The 10,037-nt window shown below is 53.7% G+C and overlaps 49 non-coding genes across 49 annotated transcripts; all 49 read left to right on the top strand.

Moving 5' to 3' along the window:
• Positions 1-4: 4 nt before the first annotated feature.
• Positions 5-123, top strand: LOC149429711 (5S ribosomal RNA). Its single transcript, XR_016310435.1, has one exon. It is a non-coding gene; the product is annotated as a 5S ribosomal RNA (ribosomal RNA).
• An 87-nt stretch (positions 124-210) lies between these two features.
• On the top strand, positions 211-329 carry LOC149429710 (5S ribosomal RNA). The gene has a single exon (XR_016310406.1). It is a non-coding gene; the product is annotated as a 5S ribosomal RNA (ribosomal RNA).
• An 87-nt stretch (positions 330-416) lies between these two features.
• LOC149429709 (5S ribosomal RNA) lies at positions 417-535 on the top strand. Its single transcript, XR_016310270.1, has one exon. It is a non-coding gene; the product is annotated as a 5S ribosomal RNA (ribosomal RNA).
• An 87-nt stretch (positions 536-622) lies between these two features.
• On the top strand, positions 623-741 carry LOC149429708 (5S ribosomal RNA). The gene has a single exon (XR_016310099.1). It is a non-coding gene; the product is annotated as a 5S ribosomal RNA (ribosomal RNA).
• An 87-nt stretch (positions 742-828) lies between these two features.
• LOC149429707 (5S ribosomal RNA) lies at positions 829-947 on the top strand. Its single transcript, XR_016310462.1, has one exon. It is a non-coding gene; the product is annotated as a 5S ribosomal RNA (ribosomal RNA).
• An 87-nt stretch (positions 948-1,034) lies between these two features.
• On the top strand, positions 1,035-1,153 carry LOC149429706 (5S ribosomal RNA). The gene has a single exon (XR_016310268.1). It is a non-coding gene; the product is annotated as a 5S ribosomal RNA (ribosomal RNA).
• An 87-nt stretch (positions 1,154-1,240) lies between these two features.
• LOC149429705 (5S ribosomal RNA) lies at positions 1,241-1,359 on the top strand. Its single transcript, XR_016310267.1, has one exon. It is a non-coding gene; the product is annotated as a 5S ribosomal RNA (ribosomal RNA).
• Positions 1,360-1,446: 87 nt separating this feature from the next.
• On the top strand, positions 1,447-1,565 carry LOC149429704 (5S ribosomal RNA). Its single transcript, XR_016310316.1, has one exon. It is a non-coding gene; the product is annotated as a 5S ribosomal RNA (ribosomal RNA).
• An 87-nt stretch (positions 1,566-1,652) lies between these two features.
• On the top strand, positions 1,653-1,771 carry LOC149429703 (5S ribosomal RNA). The gene has a single exon (XR_016310266.1). It is a non-coding gene; the product is annotated as a 5S ribosomal RNA (ribosomal RNA).
• An 87-nt stretch (positions 1,772-1,858) lies between these two features.
• LOC149429702 (5S ribosomal RNA) lies at positions 1,859-1,977 on the top strand. Its single transcript, XR_016310265.1, has one exon. It is a non-coding gene; the product is annotated as a 5S ribosomal RNA (ribosomal RNA).
• Positions 1,978-2,064: 87 nt separating this feature from the next.
• LOC149429701 (5S ribosomal RNA) lies at positions 2,065-2,183 on the top strand. Its single transcript, XR_016310405.1, has one exon. It is a non-coding gene; the product is annotated as a 5S ribosomal RNA (ribosomal RNA).
• An 87-nt stretch (positions 2,184-2,270) lies between these two features.
• On the top strand, positions 2,271-2,389 carry LOC149429700 (5S ribosomal RNA). The gene has a single exon (XR_016310354.1). It is a non-coding gene; the product is annotated as a 5S ribosomal RNA (ribosomal RNA).
• Positions 2,390-2,476: 87 nt separating this feature from the next.
• Positions 2,477-2,595, top strand: LOC149429699 (5S ribosomal RNA). The gene has a single exon (XR_016310264.1). It is a non-coding gene; the product is annotated as a 5S ribosomal RNA (ribosomal RNA).
• Positions 2,596-2,682: 87 nt separating this feature from the next.
• On the top strand, positions 2,683-2,801 carry LOC149429698 (5S ribosomal RNA). The gene has a single exon (XR_016310315.1). It is a non-coding gene; the product is annotated as a 5S ribosomal RNA (ribosomal RNA).
• An 87-nt stretch (positions 2,802-2,888) lies between these two features.
• LOC149429697 (5S ribosomal RNA) lies at positions 2,889-3,007 on the top strand. The gene has a single exon (XR_016310263.1). It is a non-coding gene; the product is annotated as a 5S ribosomal RNA (ribosomal RNA).
• Positions 3,008-3,094: 87 nt separating this feature from the next.
• LOC149429696 (5S ribosomal RNA) lies at positions 3,095-3,213 on the top strand. Its single transcript, XR_016310262.1, has one exon. It is a non-coding gene; the product is annotated as a 5S ribosomal RNA (ribosomal RNA).
• Positions 3,214-3,300: 87 nt separating this feature from the next.
• On the top strand, positions 3,301-3,419 carry LOC149429695 (5S ribosomal RNA). Its single transcript, XR_016310261.1, has one exon. It is a non-coding gene; the product is annotated as a 5S ribosomal RNA (ribosomal RNA).
• Positions 3,420-3,506: 87 nt separating this feature from the next.
• LOC149429694 (5S ribosomal RNA) lies at positions 3,507-3,625 on the top strand. Its single transcript, XR_016310260.1, has one exon. It is a non-coding gene; the product is annotated as a 5S ribosomal RNA (ribosomal RNA).
• An 87-nt stretch (positions 3,626-3,712) lies between these two features.
• LOC149429693 (5S ribosomal RNA) lies at positions 3,713-3,831 on the top strand. The gene has a single exon (XR_016310338.1). It is a non-coding gene; the product is annotated as a 5S ribosomal RNA (ribosomal RNA).
• Positions 3,832-3,918: 87 nt separating this feature from the next.
• LOC149429692 (5S ribosomal RNA) lies at positions 3,919-4,037 on the top strand. The gene has a single exon (XR_016310259.1). It is a non-coding gene; the product is annotated as a 5S ribosomal RNA (ribosomal RNA).
• An 87-nt stretch (positions 4,038-4,124) lies between these two features.
• Positions 4,125-4,243, top strand: LOC149429691 (5S ribosomal RNA). The gene has a single exon (XR_016310257.1). It is a non-coding gene; the product is annotated as a 5S ribosomal RNA (ribosomal RNA).
• Positions 4,244-4,330: 87 nt separating this feature from the next.
• Positions 4,331-4,449, top strand: LOC149429690 (5S ribosomal RNA). The gene has a single exon (XR_016310256.1). It is a non-coding gene; the product is annotated as a 5S ribosomal RNA (ribosomal RNA).
• An 87-nt stretch (positions 4,450-4,536) lies between these two features.
• LOC149429689 (5S ribosomal RNA) lies at positions 4,537-4,655 on the top strand. The gene has a single exon (XR_016310355.1). It is a non-coding gene; the product is annotated as a 5S ribosomal RNA (ribosomal RNA).
• An 87-nt stretch (positions 4,656-4,742) lies between these two features.
• On the top strand, positions 4,743-4,861 carry LOC149429688 (5S ribosomal RNA). Its single transcript, XR_016310426.1, has one exon. It is a non-coding gene; the product is annotated as a 5S ribosomal RNA (ribosomal RNA).
• An 87-nt stretch (positions 4,862-4,948) lies between these two features.
• On the top strand, positions 4,949-5,067 carry LOC149429687 (5S ribosomal RNA). Its single transcript, XR_016310255.1, has one exon. It is a non-coding gene; the product is annotated as a 5S ribosomal RNA (ribosomal RNA).
• An 87-nt stretch (positions 5,068-5,154) lies between these two features.
• Positions 5,155-5,273, top strand: LOC149429686 (5S ribosomal RNA). Its single transcript, XR_016310337.1, has one exon. It is a non-coding gene; the product is annotated as a 5S ribosomal RNA (ribosomal RNA).
• Positions 5,274-5,360: 87 nt separating this feature from the next.
• Positions 5,361-5,479, top strand: LOC149429685 (5S ribosomal RNA). Its single transcript, XR_016310301.1, has one exon. It is a non-coding gene; the product is annotated as a 5S ribosomal RNA (ribosomal RNA).
• An 87-nt stretch (positions 5,480-5,566) lies between these two features.
• Positions 5,567-5,685, top strand: LOC149429684 (5S ribosomal RNA). The gene has a single exon (XR_016310254.1). It is a non-coding gene; the product is annotated as a 5S ribosomal RNA (ribosomal RNA).
• Positions 5,686-5,772: 87 nt separating this feature from the next.
• LOC149429683 (5S ribosomal RNA) lies at positions 5,773-5,891 on the top strand. The gene has a single exon (XR_016310253.1). It is a non-coding gene; the product is annotated as a 5S ribosomal RNA (ribosomal RNA).
• An 87-nt stretch (positions 5,892-5,978) lies between these two features.
• LOC149429682 (5S ribosomal RNA) lies at positions 5,979-6,097 on the top strand. The gene has a single exon (XR_016310441.1). It is a non-coding gene; the product is annotated as a 5S ribosomal RNA (ribosomal RNA).
• An 87-nt stretch (positions 6,098-6,184) lies between these two features.
• LOC149429681 (5S ribosomal RNA) lies at positions 6,185-6,303 on the top strand. The gene has a single exon (XR_016310252.1). It is a non-coding gene; the product is annotated as a 5S ribosomal RNA (ribosomal RNA).
• An 87-nt stretch (positions 6,304-6,390) lies between these two features.
• Positions 6,391-6,509, top strand: LOC149429680 (5S ribosomal RNA). Its single transcript, XR_016310251.1, has one exon. It is a non-coding gene; the product is annotated as a 5S ribosomal RNA (ribosomal RNA).
• Positions 6,510-6,596: 87 nt separating this feature from the next.
• Positions 6,597-6,715, top strand: LOC149429679 (5S ribosomal RNA). The gene has a single exon (XR_016310453.1). It is a non-coding gene; the product is annotated as a 5S ribosomal RNA (ribosomal RNA).
• Positions 6,716-6,802: 87 nt separating this feature from the next.
• LOC149429678 (5S ribosomal RNA) lies at positions 6,803-6,921 on the top strand. The gene has a single exon (XR_016310250.1). It is a non-coding gene; the product is annotated as a 5S ribosomal RNA (ribosomal RNA).
• An 87-nt stretch (positions 6,922-7,008) lies between these two features.
• Positions 7,009-7,127, top strand: LOC149429677 (5S ribosomal RNA). Its single transcript, XR_016310249.1, has one exon. It is a non-coding gene; the product is annotated as a 5S ribosomal RNA (ribosomal RNA).
• An 87-nt stretch (positions 7,128-7,214) lies between these two features.
• LOC149429676 (5S ribosomal RNA) lies at positions 7,215-7,333 on the top strand. The gene has a single exon (XR_016310248.1). It is a non-coding gene; the product is annotated as a 5S ribosomal RNA (ribosomal RNA).
• An 87-nt stretch (positions 7,334-7,420) lies between these two features.
• Positions 7,421-7,539, top strand: LOC149429675 (5S ribosomal RNA). Its single transcript, XR_016310246.1, has one exon. It is a non-coding gene; the product is annotated as a 5S ribosomal RNA (ribosomal RNA).
• An 87-nt stretch (positions 7,540-7,626) lies between these two features.
• On the top strand, positions 7,627-7,745 carry LOC149429674 (5S ribosomal RNA). The gene has a single exon (XR_016310245.1). It is a non-coding gene; the product is annotated as a 5S ribosomal RNA (ribosomal RNA).
• An 87-nt stretch (positions 7,746-7,832) lies between these two features.
• Positions 7,833-7,951, top strand: LOC149429673 (5S ribosomal RNA). The gene has a single exon (XR_016310244.1). It is a non-coding gene; the product is annotated as a 5S ribosomal RNA (ribosomal RNA).
• Positions 7,952-8,038: 87 nt separating this feature from the next.
• LOC149429672 (5S ribosomal RNA) lies at positions 8,039-8,157 on the top strand. Its single transcript, XR_016310243.1, has one exon. It is a non-coding gene; the product is annotated as a 5S ribosomal RNA (ribosomal RNA).
• Positions 8,158-8,244: 87 nt separating this feature from the next.
• Positions 8,245-8,363, top strand: LOC149429671 (5S ribosomal RNA). Its single transcript, XR_016310404.1, has one exon. It is a non-coding gene; the product is annotated as a 5S ribosomal RNA (ribosomal RNA).
• Positions 8,364-8,450: 87 nt separating this feature from the next.
• Positions 8,451-8,569, top strand: LOC149429670 (5S ribosomal RNA). Its single transcript, XR_016310242.1, has one exon. It is a non-coding gene; the product is annotated as a 5S ribosomal RNA (ribosomal RNA).
• An 87-nt stretch (positions 8,570-8,656) lies between these two features.
• Positions 8,657-8,775, top strand: LOC149429669 (5S ribosomal RNA). Its single transcript, XR_016310425.1, has one exon. It is a non-coding gene; the product is annotated as a 5S ribosomal RNA (ribosomal RNA).
• Positions 8,776-8,862: 87 nt separating this feature from the next.
• On the top strand, positions 8,863-8,981 carry LOC149429668 (5S ribosomal RNA). Its single transcript, XR_016310382.1, has one exon. It is a non-coding gene; the product is annotated as a 5S ribosomal RNA (ribosomal RNA).
• Positions 8,982-9,068: 87 nt separating this feature from the next.
• Positions 9,069-9,187, top strand: LOC149429667 (5S ribosomal RNA). The gene has a single exon (XR_016310241.1). It is a non-coding gene; the product is annotated as a 5S ribosomal RNA (ribosomal RNA).
• Positions 9,188-9,274: 87 nt separating this feature from the next.
• Positions 9,275-9,393, top strand: LOC149429666 (5S ribosomal RNA). The gene has a single exon (XR_016310300.1). It is a non-coding gene; the product is annotated as a 5S ribosomal RNA (ribosomal RNA).
• Positions 9,394-9,480: 87 nt separating this feature from the next.
• On the top strand, positions 9,481-9,599 carry LOC149429665 (5S ribosomal RNA). Its single transcript, XR_016310240.1, has one exon. It is a non-coding gene; the product is annotated as a 5S ribosomal RNA (ribosomal RNA).
• An 87-nt stretch (positions 9,600-9,686) lies between these two features.
• Positions 9,687-9,805, top strand: LOC149429664 (5S ribosomal RNA). Its single transcript, XR_016310470.1, has one exon. It is a non-coding gene; the product is annotated as a 5S ribosomal RNA (ribosomal RNA).
• Positions 9,806-9,892: 87 nt separating this feature from the next.
• Positions 9,893-10,011, top strand: LOC149429663 (5S ribosomal RNA). The gene has a single exon (XR_016310457.1). It is a non-coding gene; the product is annotated as a 5S ribosomal RNA (ribosomal RNA).
• The last annotated feature ends 26 nt before the right edge of the window (positions 10,012-10,037 follow it).

Genomic DNA, 10,037 nt, shown 5'->3' with positions numbered 1-10,037 from the left:
AAGCGCCTACGGCCACATCACTCTGAATGCGCCCGATCTCGTCTGATCTCGGAAGCTAAGCAGCGTAGGGCCTGGTTAGTACCTGGATGGGAGACCGCCTGGGAATACCAGGTGCTTTAGGCTTTTGTCTTTTGCTCGGCTTCTTTTTCGGCTCAAATGGCCAGCTTGCCAAGCACCAATTGAAGTAGATTGAGGGCTCCAAAGAGAAGCGCCTACGGCCACATCACTCTGAATGCGCCCGATCTCGTCTGATCTCGGAAGCTAAGCAGCGTAGGGCCTGGTTAGTACCTGGATGGGAGACCGCCTGGGCATACCAGGTGCTGTAGGCTTTTGTCTTTTGCTCGGCTTCTTTTTCGGCTCAAATGGCCAGCTTGCCAAGCACCAATTGAAGTAGATTGAGGGCTCCAAAGAGAAGCGCCTACGGCCACATCACTCTGAATGCGCCCGATCTCGTCTGATCTCGGAAGCTAAGCAGCGTAGGGCCTGGTTAGTACCTGGATGGGAGACCGCCTGGGAATACCAGGTGCTGTAGGCTTTTGTCTTTTGCTCGGCTTCTTTTTCGGCTCAAATGGCCAGCTTGCCAAGCACCAATTGAAGTAGATTGAGGGCTCCAAAGAGAAGCGCCTACGGCCACATCACTCTGAATGCGCCCGATCTCATCTGATCTCGGAAGCTAAGCAGCGTAGGGCCTGGTTAGTACCTGGATGGGAGACCGCCTGGGAATACCAGGTGCTGTAGGCTTTTGTCTTTTGCTCGGCTTCTTTTTCGGCTCAAATGGCCAGCTTGCCAAGCACCAATTGAAGTAGATTGAGGGCTCCAAAGAGAAGCGCCTACGGCCACATCACTCTGAATGCGCCCGATCTCGTCTGATCTTGGAAGCTAAGCAGCGTAGGGCCTGGTTAGTACCTTGATAGGAGACCGCCTGGGAATACCAGGTGCTGTAGGCTTTTGTCTTTTGCTCGGCTTCTTTTTCGGCTCAAATGGCCAGCTTGCCAAGCACCAATTGAAGTAGATTGAGGGCTCCAAAGAGAAGCGCCTACGGCCACATCACTCTGAATGCGCCCGATCTCGTCTGATCTCGGAAGCTAAGCAGCGTAGGGCCTGGTTAGTACCTGGATGGGAGACCGCCTGGGAATACCAGGTGCTGTAGGCTTTTGTCTTTTGCTCGGCTTCTTTTTCGGCTCAAATGGCCAGCTTGCCAAGCACCAATTGAAGTAGATTGAGGGCTCCAAAGAGAAGCGCCTACGGCCACATCACTCTGAATGCGCCCGATCTCGTCTGATCTCGGAAGCTAAGCAGCGTAGGGCCTGGTTAGTACCTGGATGGGAGACCGCCTGGGAATACCAGGTGCTGTAGGCTTTTGTCTTTTGCTCGGCTTCTTTTTCGGCTCAAATGGCCAGCTTGCCAAGCACCAATTGAAGTAGATTGAGGGCTCCAAAGAGAAGCGCCTACGGCCACATCACTCTGAATGCGCCCGATCTCATCTGATCTCGGAAGCTAAGCAGCGTAGGGCCTGGTTAGTAGCTGGATGGGAGACCGCCTGGGAATACCAGGTGCTGTAGGCTTTTGTCTTTTGCTCGGCTTCTTTTTCGGCTCAAATGGCCAGCTTGCCAAGCACCAATTGAAGTAGATTGAGGGCTCCAAAGAGAAGCGCCTACGGCCACATCACTCTGAATGCGCCCGATCTCGTCTGATCTCGGAAGCTAAGCAGCGTAGGGCCTGGTTAGTACCTGGATGGGAGACCGCCTGGGAATACCAGGTGCTGTAGGCTTTTGTCTTTTGCTCGGCTTCTTTTTCGGCTCAAATGGCCAGCTTGCCAAGCACCAATTGAAGTAGATTGAGGGCTCCAAAGAGAAGCGCCTACGGCCACATCACTCTGAATGCGCCCGATCTCGTCTGATCTCGGAAGCTAAGCAGCGTAGGGCCTGGTTAGTACCTGGATGGGAGACCGCCTGGGAATACCAGGTGCTGTAGGCTTTTGTCTTTTGCTCGGCTTCTTTTTCGGCTCAAATGGCCAGCTTGCCAAGCACCAATTGAAGTAGATTGAGGGCTCCAAAGAGAAGCGCCTACGGCCACATCACTCTGAATGCGCCCGATCTCGTCTGATCTCGGAAGCTAAGCAGCGTAGGGCCTGGTTAGTACCTGGATGGGAGACCGCCTGGGCATACCAGGTGCTGTAGGCTTTTGTCTTTTGCTCGGCTTCTTTTTCGGCTCAAATGGCCAGCTTGCCAAGCACCAATTGAAGTAGATTGAGGGCTCCAAAGAGAAGCGCCTACGGCCACATCACTCTGAATGCGCCCGATCTCGTCTGATCTCGGAGGCTAAGCAGCGTAGGGCCTGGTTAGTACCTGGATGGGAGACCGCCTGGGAATACCAGGTGCTGTAGGCTTTTGTCTTTTGCTCGGCTTCTTTTTCGGCTCAAATGGCCAGCTTGCCAAGCACCAATTGAAGTAGATTGAGGGCTCCAAAGAGAAGCGCCTACGGCCACATCACTCTGAATGCGCCCGATCTCGTCTGATCTCGGAAGCTAAGCAGCGTAGGGCCTGGTTAGTACCTGGATGGGAGACCGCCTGGGAATACCAGGTGCTGTAGGCTTTTGTCTTTTGCTCGGCTTCTTTTTCGGCTCAAATGGCCAGCTTGCCAAGCACCAATTGAAGTAGATTGAGGGCTCCAAAGAGAAGCGCCTACGGTCACATCACTCTGAATGCGCCCGATCTCGTCTGATCTCGGAAGCTAAGCAGCGTAGGGCCTGGTTAGTACCTGGATGGGAGACCGCCTGGGAATACCAGGTGCTGTAGGCTTTTGTCTTTTGCTCGGCTTCTTTTTCGGCTCAAATGGCCAGCTTGCCAAGCACCAATTGAAGTAGATTGAGGGCTCCAAAGAGAAGCGCCTACGGCCACATCACTCTGAATGCGCCCGATCTCGTCTGATCTCGGAAGCTAAGCAGCGTAGGGCCTGGTTAGTACCTGGATGGGAGACCGCCTGGGAATACCAGGTGCTGTAGGCTTTTGTCTTTTGCTCGGCTTCTTTTTCGGCTCAAATGGCCAGCTTGCCAAGCACCAATTGAAGTAGATTGAGGGCTCCAAAGAGAAGCGCCTACGGCCACATCACTCTGAATGCGCCCGATCTCGTCTGATCTCGGAAGCTAAGCAGCGTAGGGCCTGGTTAGTACCTGGATGGGAGACCGCCTGGGAATACCAGGTGCTGTAGGCTTTTGTCTTTTGCTCGGCTTCTTTTTCGGCTCAAATGGCCAGCTTGCCAAGCACCAATTGAAGTAGATTGAGGGCTCCAAAGAGAAGCGCCTACGGCCACATCACTCTGAATGCGCCCGATCTCGTCTGATCTCGGAAGCTAAGCAGCGTAGGGCCTGGTTAGTACCTGGATGGGAGACCGCCTGGGAATACCAGGTGCTGTAGGCTTTTGTCTTTTGCTCGGCTTCTTTTTCGGCTCAAATGGCCAGCTTGCCAAGCACCAATTGAAGTAGATTGAGGGCTCCAAAGAGAAGCGCCTACGGCCACATCACTCTGAATGCGCCCGATCTCGTCTGATCTCGGAAGCTAAGCAGCGTAGGGCCTGGTTAGTACCTGGATGGGAGACCGCCTGGGAATACCAGGTGCTGTAGGCTTTTGTCTTTTGCTCGGCTTCTTTTTCGGCTCAAATGGCCAGCTTGCCAAGCACCAATTGAAGTAGATTGAGGGCTCCAAAGAGAAGCGCCTACGGCCACATCACTCTGAATGCGCCCGATCTCGTCTGATCTCGGAAGCTAAGCAGCGTAGGGCCTGGTTAGTACCTGGATGGTAGACCGCCTGGGAATACCAGGTGCTGTAGGCTTTTGTCTTTTGCTCGGCTTCTTTTTCGGCTCAAATGGCCAGCTTGCCAAGCACCAATTGAAGTAGATTGAGGGCTCCAAAGAGAAGCGCCTACGGCCACATCACTCTGAATGCGCCCGATCTCGTCTGATCTCGGAAGCTAAGCAGCGTAGGGCCTGGTTAGTACCTGGATGGGAGACCGCCTGGGAATACCAGGTGCTGTAGGCTTTTGTCTTTTGCTCGGCTTCTTTTTCGGCTCAAATGGCCAGCTTGCCAAGCACCAATTGAAGTAGATTGAGGGCTCCAAAGAGAAGCGCCTACGGCCACATCACTCTGAATGCGCCCGATCTCGTCTGATCTCGGAAGCTAAGCAGCGTAGGGCCTGGTTAGTACCTGGATGGGAGACCGCCTGGGAATACCAGGTGCTGTAGGCTTTTGTCTTTTGCTCGGCTTCTTTTTCGGCTCAAATGGCCAGCTTGCCAAGCACCAATTGAAGTAGATTGAGGGCTCCAAAGAGAAGCGCCTACGGCCACATCACTCTGAATGCGCCCGATCTCGTCTGATCTCGGAAGCTAAGCAGCGTAGGGCCTGGTTAGTACCTGGATGGGAGACCGCCTGGGAATACCAGGTGCTGTAGGCTTTTGTCTTTTGCTCGGCTTCTTTTTCGGCTCAAATGGCCAGCTTGCCAAGCACCAATTGAAGTAGATTGAGGGCTCCAAAGAGAAGCGCCTACGGCCACATCACTCTGAATGCGCCCGATCTCGTCTGATCTTGGAAGCTAAGCAGCGTAGGGCCTGGTTAGTACCTGGATGGGAGACCGCCTGGGAATACCAGGTGCTGTAGGCTTTTGTCTTTTGCTCGGCTTCTTTTTCGGCTCAAATGGCCAGCTTGCCAAGCACCAATTGAAGTAGATTGAGGGCTCCAAAGAGAAGCGCCTACGGCCACATCACTCTGAATGCGCCCAATCTCGTCTGATCTCGGAAGCTAAGCAGCGTAGGGCCTGGTTAGTACCTGGATGGGAGACCGCCTGGGAATACCAGGTGCTGTAGGCTTTTGTCTTTTGCTCGGCTTCTTTTTCGGCTCAAATGGCCAGCTTGCCAAGCACCAATTGAAGTAGATTGAGGGCTCCAAAGAGAAGCGCCTACGGCCACATCACTCTGAATGCGCCCGATCTCGTCTGATCTCGGAAGCTAAGCAGCGTAGGGCCTGGTTAGTACCTGGATGGGAGACCGCCTGGGAATACCAGGTGCTGTAGGCTTTTGTCTTTTGCTCGGCTTCTTTTTCGGCTCAAATGGCCAGCTTGCCAAGCACCAATTGAAGTAGATTGAGGGCTCCAAAGAGAAGCGCCTACGGCCACATCACTCTGAATGCGCCTGATCTCGTCTGATCTCGGAAGCTAAGCAGCGTAGGGCCTGGTTAGTACCTGGATGGGAGACCGCCTGGGAATACCAGGTGCTGTAGGCTTTTGTCTTTTGCTCGGCTTCTTTTTCGGCTCAAATGGCCAGCTTGCCAAGCACCAATTGAAGTAGATTGAGGGCTCCAAAGAGAAGCGCCTACAGCCACATCACTCTGAATGCGCCCGATCTCGTCTGATCTCGGAAGCTAAGCAGCGTAGGGCCTGGTTAGTACCTGGATGGGAGACCGCCTGGGAATACCAGGTGCTGTAGGCTTTTGTCTTTTGCTCGGCTTCTTTTTCGGCTCAAATGGCCAGCTTGCCAAGCACCAATTGAAGTAGATTGAGGGCTCCAAAGAGAAGCGCCTACGGCCACATCACTCTGAATGCGCCCGATCTCGTCTGATCTCGGAAGCTAAGCAGCGTAGGGCCTGGTTAGTACCTGGATGGGAGACCGCCTGGGAATACCAGGTGCTGTAGGCTTTTGTCTTTTGCTCGGCTTCTTTTTCGGCTCAAATGGCCAGCTTGCCAAGCACCAATTGAAGTAGATTGAGGGCTCCAAAGAGAAGCGCCTACGGCCACATCACTCTGAATGCGCCCGATCTCGTCTGATCTCGGAAGCTAAGCAGCGTAGGGCCTGGTTAGTACCTGGATGGGAGACCGCCTGGGAATACCAGGTGCTGTAGGCTTTTGTCTTTTGCTCGGCTTCTTTTTCGGCTCAAATGGCCAGCTTGCCAAGCACCAATTGAAGTAGATTGAGGGCTCCAAAGAGAAGCGCCTACGGCCACATCACTCTGAATGCGCCCGATCTTGTCTGATCTCGGAAGCAAAGCAGCGTAGGGCCTGGTTAGTACCTGGATGGGAGACCGCCTGGGAATACCAGGTGCTGTAGGCTTTTGTCTTTTGCTCGGCTTCTTTTTCGGCTCAAATGGCCAGCTTGCCAAGCACCAATTGAAGTAGATTGAGGGCTCCAAAGAGAAGCGCCTACGGCCACATCACTCTGAATGCGCCCGATCTCGTCTGATCTCGGAAGCTAAGCAGCGTAGGGCCTGGTTAGTACCTGGATGGGAGACCGCCTGGGAATACCAGGTGCTGTAGGCTTTTGTCTTTTGCTCGGCTTCTTTTTCGGCTCAAATGGCCAGCTTGCCAAGCACCAATTGAAGTAGATTGAGGGCTCCAAAGAGAAGCGCCTACGGCCACATCACTCTGAATGCGCCCGATCTCGTCTGATCTCGGAAGCTAAGCAGCGTAGGGCCTGGTTAGTACCTGGATGGGAGACCGCCTGGGAATACCAGGTGCTGTAGGCTTTTGTCTTTTGCTCGGCTTCTTTTTCGGCTCAAATGGCCAGCTTGCCAAGCACCAATTGAAGTAGATTGAGGGCTCCAAAGAGAAGCGCCTACGGCCACATCACTCTGAATGCGCCCGATCTCGTCTGATCTCAGAAGCTAAGCAGCGTAGGGCCTGGTTAGTACCTGGATGGGAGACTGCCTGGGAATACCAGGTGCTGTAGGCTTTTGTCTTTTGCTCGGCTTCTTTTTCGGCTCAAATGGCCAGCTTGCCAAGCACCAATTGAAGTAGATTGAGGGCTCCAAAGAGAAGCGCCTACGGCCACATCACTCTGAATGCGCCCGATCTCGTCTGATCTCGGAAGCTAAGCAGCGTAGGGCCTGGTTAGTACCTGGATGGGAGACCGCCTGGGAATACCAGGTGCTGTAGGCTTTTGTCTTTTGCTCGGCTTCTTTTTCGGCTCAAATGGCCAGCTTGCCAAGCACCAATTGAAGTAGATTGAGGGCTCCAAAGAGAAGCGCCTACGGCCACATCACTCTGAATGCGCCCGATCTCGTCTGATCTCGGAAGCTAAGCAGCGTAGGGCCTGGTTAGTACCTGGATGGGAGACCGCCTGGGAATACCAGGTGCTGTAGGCTTTTGTCTTTTGCTCGGCTTCTTTTTCGGCTCAAATGGCCAGCTTGCCAAGCACCAATTGAAGTAGATTGAGGGCTCCAAAGAGAAGCGCCTACGGCCACATCACTCTGAATGCGCCCGATCTCGTCTGATCTCGGAAGCTAAGCAGCGTAGGGCCTGGTTAGTACCTGGATGGGAGACCGCCTGGGAATACCAGGTGCTGTAGGCTTTTGTCTTTTGCTCGGCTTCTTTTTCGGCTCAAATGGCCAGCTTGCCAAGCACCAATTGAAGTAGATTGAGGGCTCCAAAGAGAAGCGCCTACGGCCACATCACTCTGAATGCGCCCGATCTCGTCTGATCTCGGAAGCTAAGCAGCGTAGGGCCTGGTTAGTACCTGGATGGGAGACCGCCTGGGAATACCAGGTGCTGTAGGCTTTTGTCTTTTGCTCGGCTTCTTTTTCGGCTCAAATGGCCAGCTTGCCAAGCACCAATTGAAGTAGATTGAGGGCTCCAAAGAGAAGCGCCTACGGCCACATCACTCTGAATGCGCCCGATCTCGTCTGATCTCGGAAGCTAAGCAGCGTAGGGCCTGGTTAGTACCTGGATGGGAGACCGCCTGGGAATACCAGGTGCTGTAGGCTTTTGTCTTTTGCTCGGCTTCTTTTTCGGCTCAAATGGCCAGCTTGCCAAGCACCAATTGAAGTAGATTGAGGGCTCCAAAGAGAAGCGCCTACGGCCACATCACTCTGAATGCGCCCGATCTCGTCTGATCTCGGAAGCTAAGCAGCGTAGGGCCTGGTTAGTACCTGGATGGGAGACCGCCTGGGAATACCAGGTGCTGTAGGCTTTTGTCTTTTGCTCGGCTTCTTTTTTGGCTCAAATGGCCAGCTTGCCAAGCACCAATTGAAGTAGATTGAGGGCTCCAAAGAGAAGCGCCTACGGCCACATCACTCTGAATGCGCCCGATCTCGTCTGATCTCGGAAGCTAAGCAGCGTAGGGCCTGGTTAGTACCTGGATGGGAGACCGCCTGGGAATACCAGGTGCTGTAGGCTTTTGTCTTTTGCTCGGCTTCTTTTTCGGCTCAAATGGCCAGCTTGCCAAGCACCAATTGAAGTAGATTGAGGGCTCCAAAGAGAAGCGCCTACGGCCACATCACTCTGAATGCGCCCGATCTCGTCTGATCTCGGAAACTAAGCAGCGTAGGGCCTGGTTAGTACCTGGATGGGAGACCGCCTGGGAATACCAGGTGCTGTAGGCTTTTGTCTTTTGCTCGGCTTCTTTTTCGGCTCAAATGGCCAGCTTGCCAAGCACCAATTGAAGTAGATTGAGGGCTCCAAAGAGAAGCGCCTACGGCCACATCACTCTGAATGCGCCCGATCTCGTCTGATCTCGGAAGCTAAGCAGCGTAGGGCCTGGTTAGTACCTGGATGGGAGACCGCCTGGGAATACCAGGTGCTGTAGGCTTTTGTCTTTTGCTCGGCTTCTTTTTCGGCTCAAATGGCCAGCTTGCCAAGCACCAATTGAAGTAGATTGAGGGCTCCAAAGAGAAGCGCCTACGGCCACATCACTCTGAATGCGCCCAATCTCGTCTGATCTCGGAAGCTAAGCAGCGTAGGGCCTGGTTAGTACCTGGATGGGAGACCGCCTGGGAATACCAGGTGCTGTAGGCTTTTGTCTTTTGCTCGGCTTCTTTTTCGGCTCAAATGGCCAGCTTGCCAAGCACCAATTGAAGTAGATTGAGGGCTCCAAAGAGAAGCGCTTGCGGCCACATCACTCTGAATGCGCCCGATCTCGTCTGATCTCGGAAGCTAAGCAGCGTAGGGCCTGGTTAGTACCTGGATGGGAGACCGCCTGGGAATACCAGGTGCTGTAGGCTTTTGTCTTTTGCTCGGCTTCTTTTTCGGCTCAAATGGCCAGCTTGCCAAGCACCAATTGAAGTAGATTGAGGGCTCCAAAGAGAAGCGCCTACGGCCACATCACTCTGAATGCGCCCGATCTCGTCTGATCTCGGAAGCTAAGCAGCGTAGGGCCTGGTTAGTACCTGGATGGGAGACCGCCTGGGAATACCAGGTGCTGTAGGCTTTTGTCTTTTGCTCGGCTTCTTTTTCGGCTCAAATGGCCAGCTTGCCAAGCACCAATTGAAGTAGATTGAGGGCTCCAAAGAGAAGCGCCTACAGCCACATCACTCTGAATGCGCCCGATCTCGTCTGATCTCGGAAGCTAAGCAGCGTAGGGCCTGGTTAGTACCTGGATGGGAGACCGCCTGGGAATACCAGGTGCTGTAGGCTTTTGTCTTTTGCTCGGCTTCTTTTTCGGCTCAAATGGCCAGCTTGCCAAGCACCAATTGAAGTAGATTGAGGGCTCCAAAGAGAAGCGCCTACGGCCACATCACTCTGAATGCGCCCGATCTCGTCTGATCTCGGAAGCTAAGCAGCGTAGGGCCTGGTTAGTACCTGGATGGGAGACCGCCTGGGAATACCAGGTGCTGTAGGCTTTTGTCTTTTGCTCGGCTTCTTTTTCGGCTCAAATGGCCAGCTTGCCAAGCACCAATTGAAGTAGATTGAGGGCTCCAAAGAGAAGCGCCTACGGCCACATCACTCTGAATGCGCCCGATCTCATCTGATCTCGGAAGCTAAGCAGCGTAGGGCCTGGTTAGTACCTGGATGGGAGACCGCCTGGGAATACCAGGTGCTGTAGGCTTTTGTCTTTTGCTCGGCTTCTTTTTCGGCTCAAATGGCCAGCTTGCCAAGCACCAATTGAAGTAGATTGAGGGCTCCAAAGAGAAGCGCCTACGGCCACATCACTCTGAATGCGCCCAATCTCATCTGATCTCGGAAGCTAAGCAGCATAGGGCCTGGTTAGTACCTGGATGGGAGACCGCCTGGGAATACCAGGTGCTGTAGGCTTTTGTCTTTTGCTCGGCTTCTTTTTC

Source organism: Staurois parvus, unplaced genomic scaffold (assembly GCF_062004578.1).
Source record: "Staurois parvus isolate SC_StPar_1 unplaced genomic scaffold, SC_StPar_1.0 ptg002695l, whole genome shotgun sequence".
NCBI lineage: Eukaryota > Metazoa > Chordata > Amphibia > Anura > Ranidae > Staurois > Staurois parvus.
This window is presented reverse-complemented; position numbering and strand designations above follow the sequence as displayed.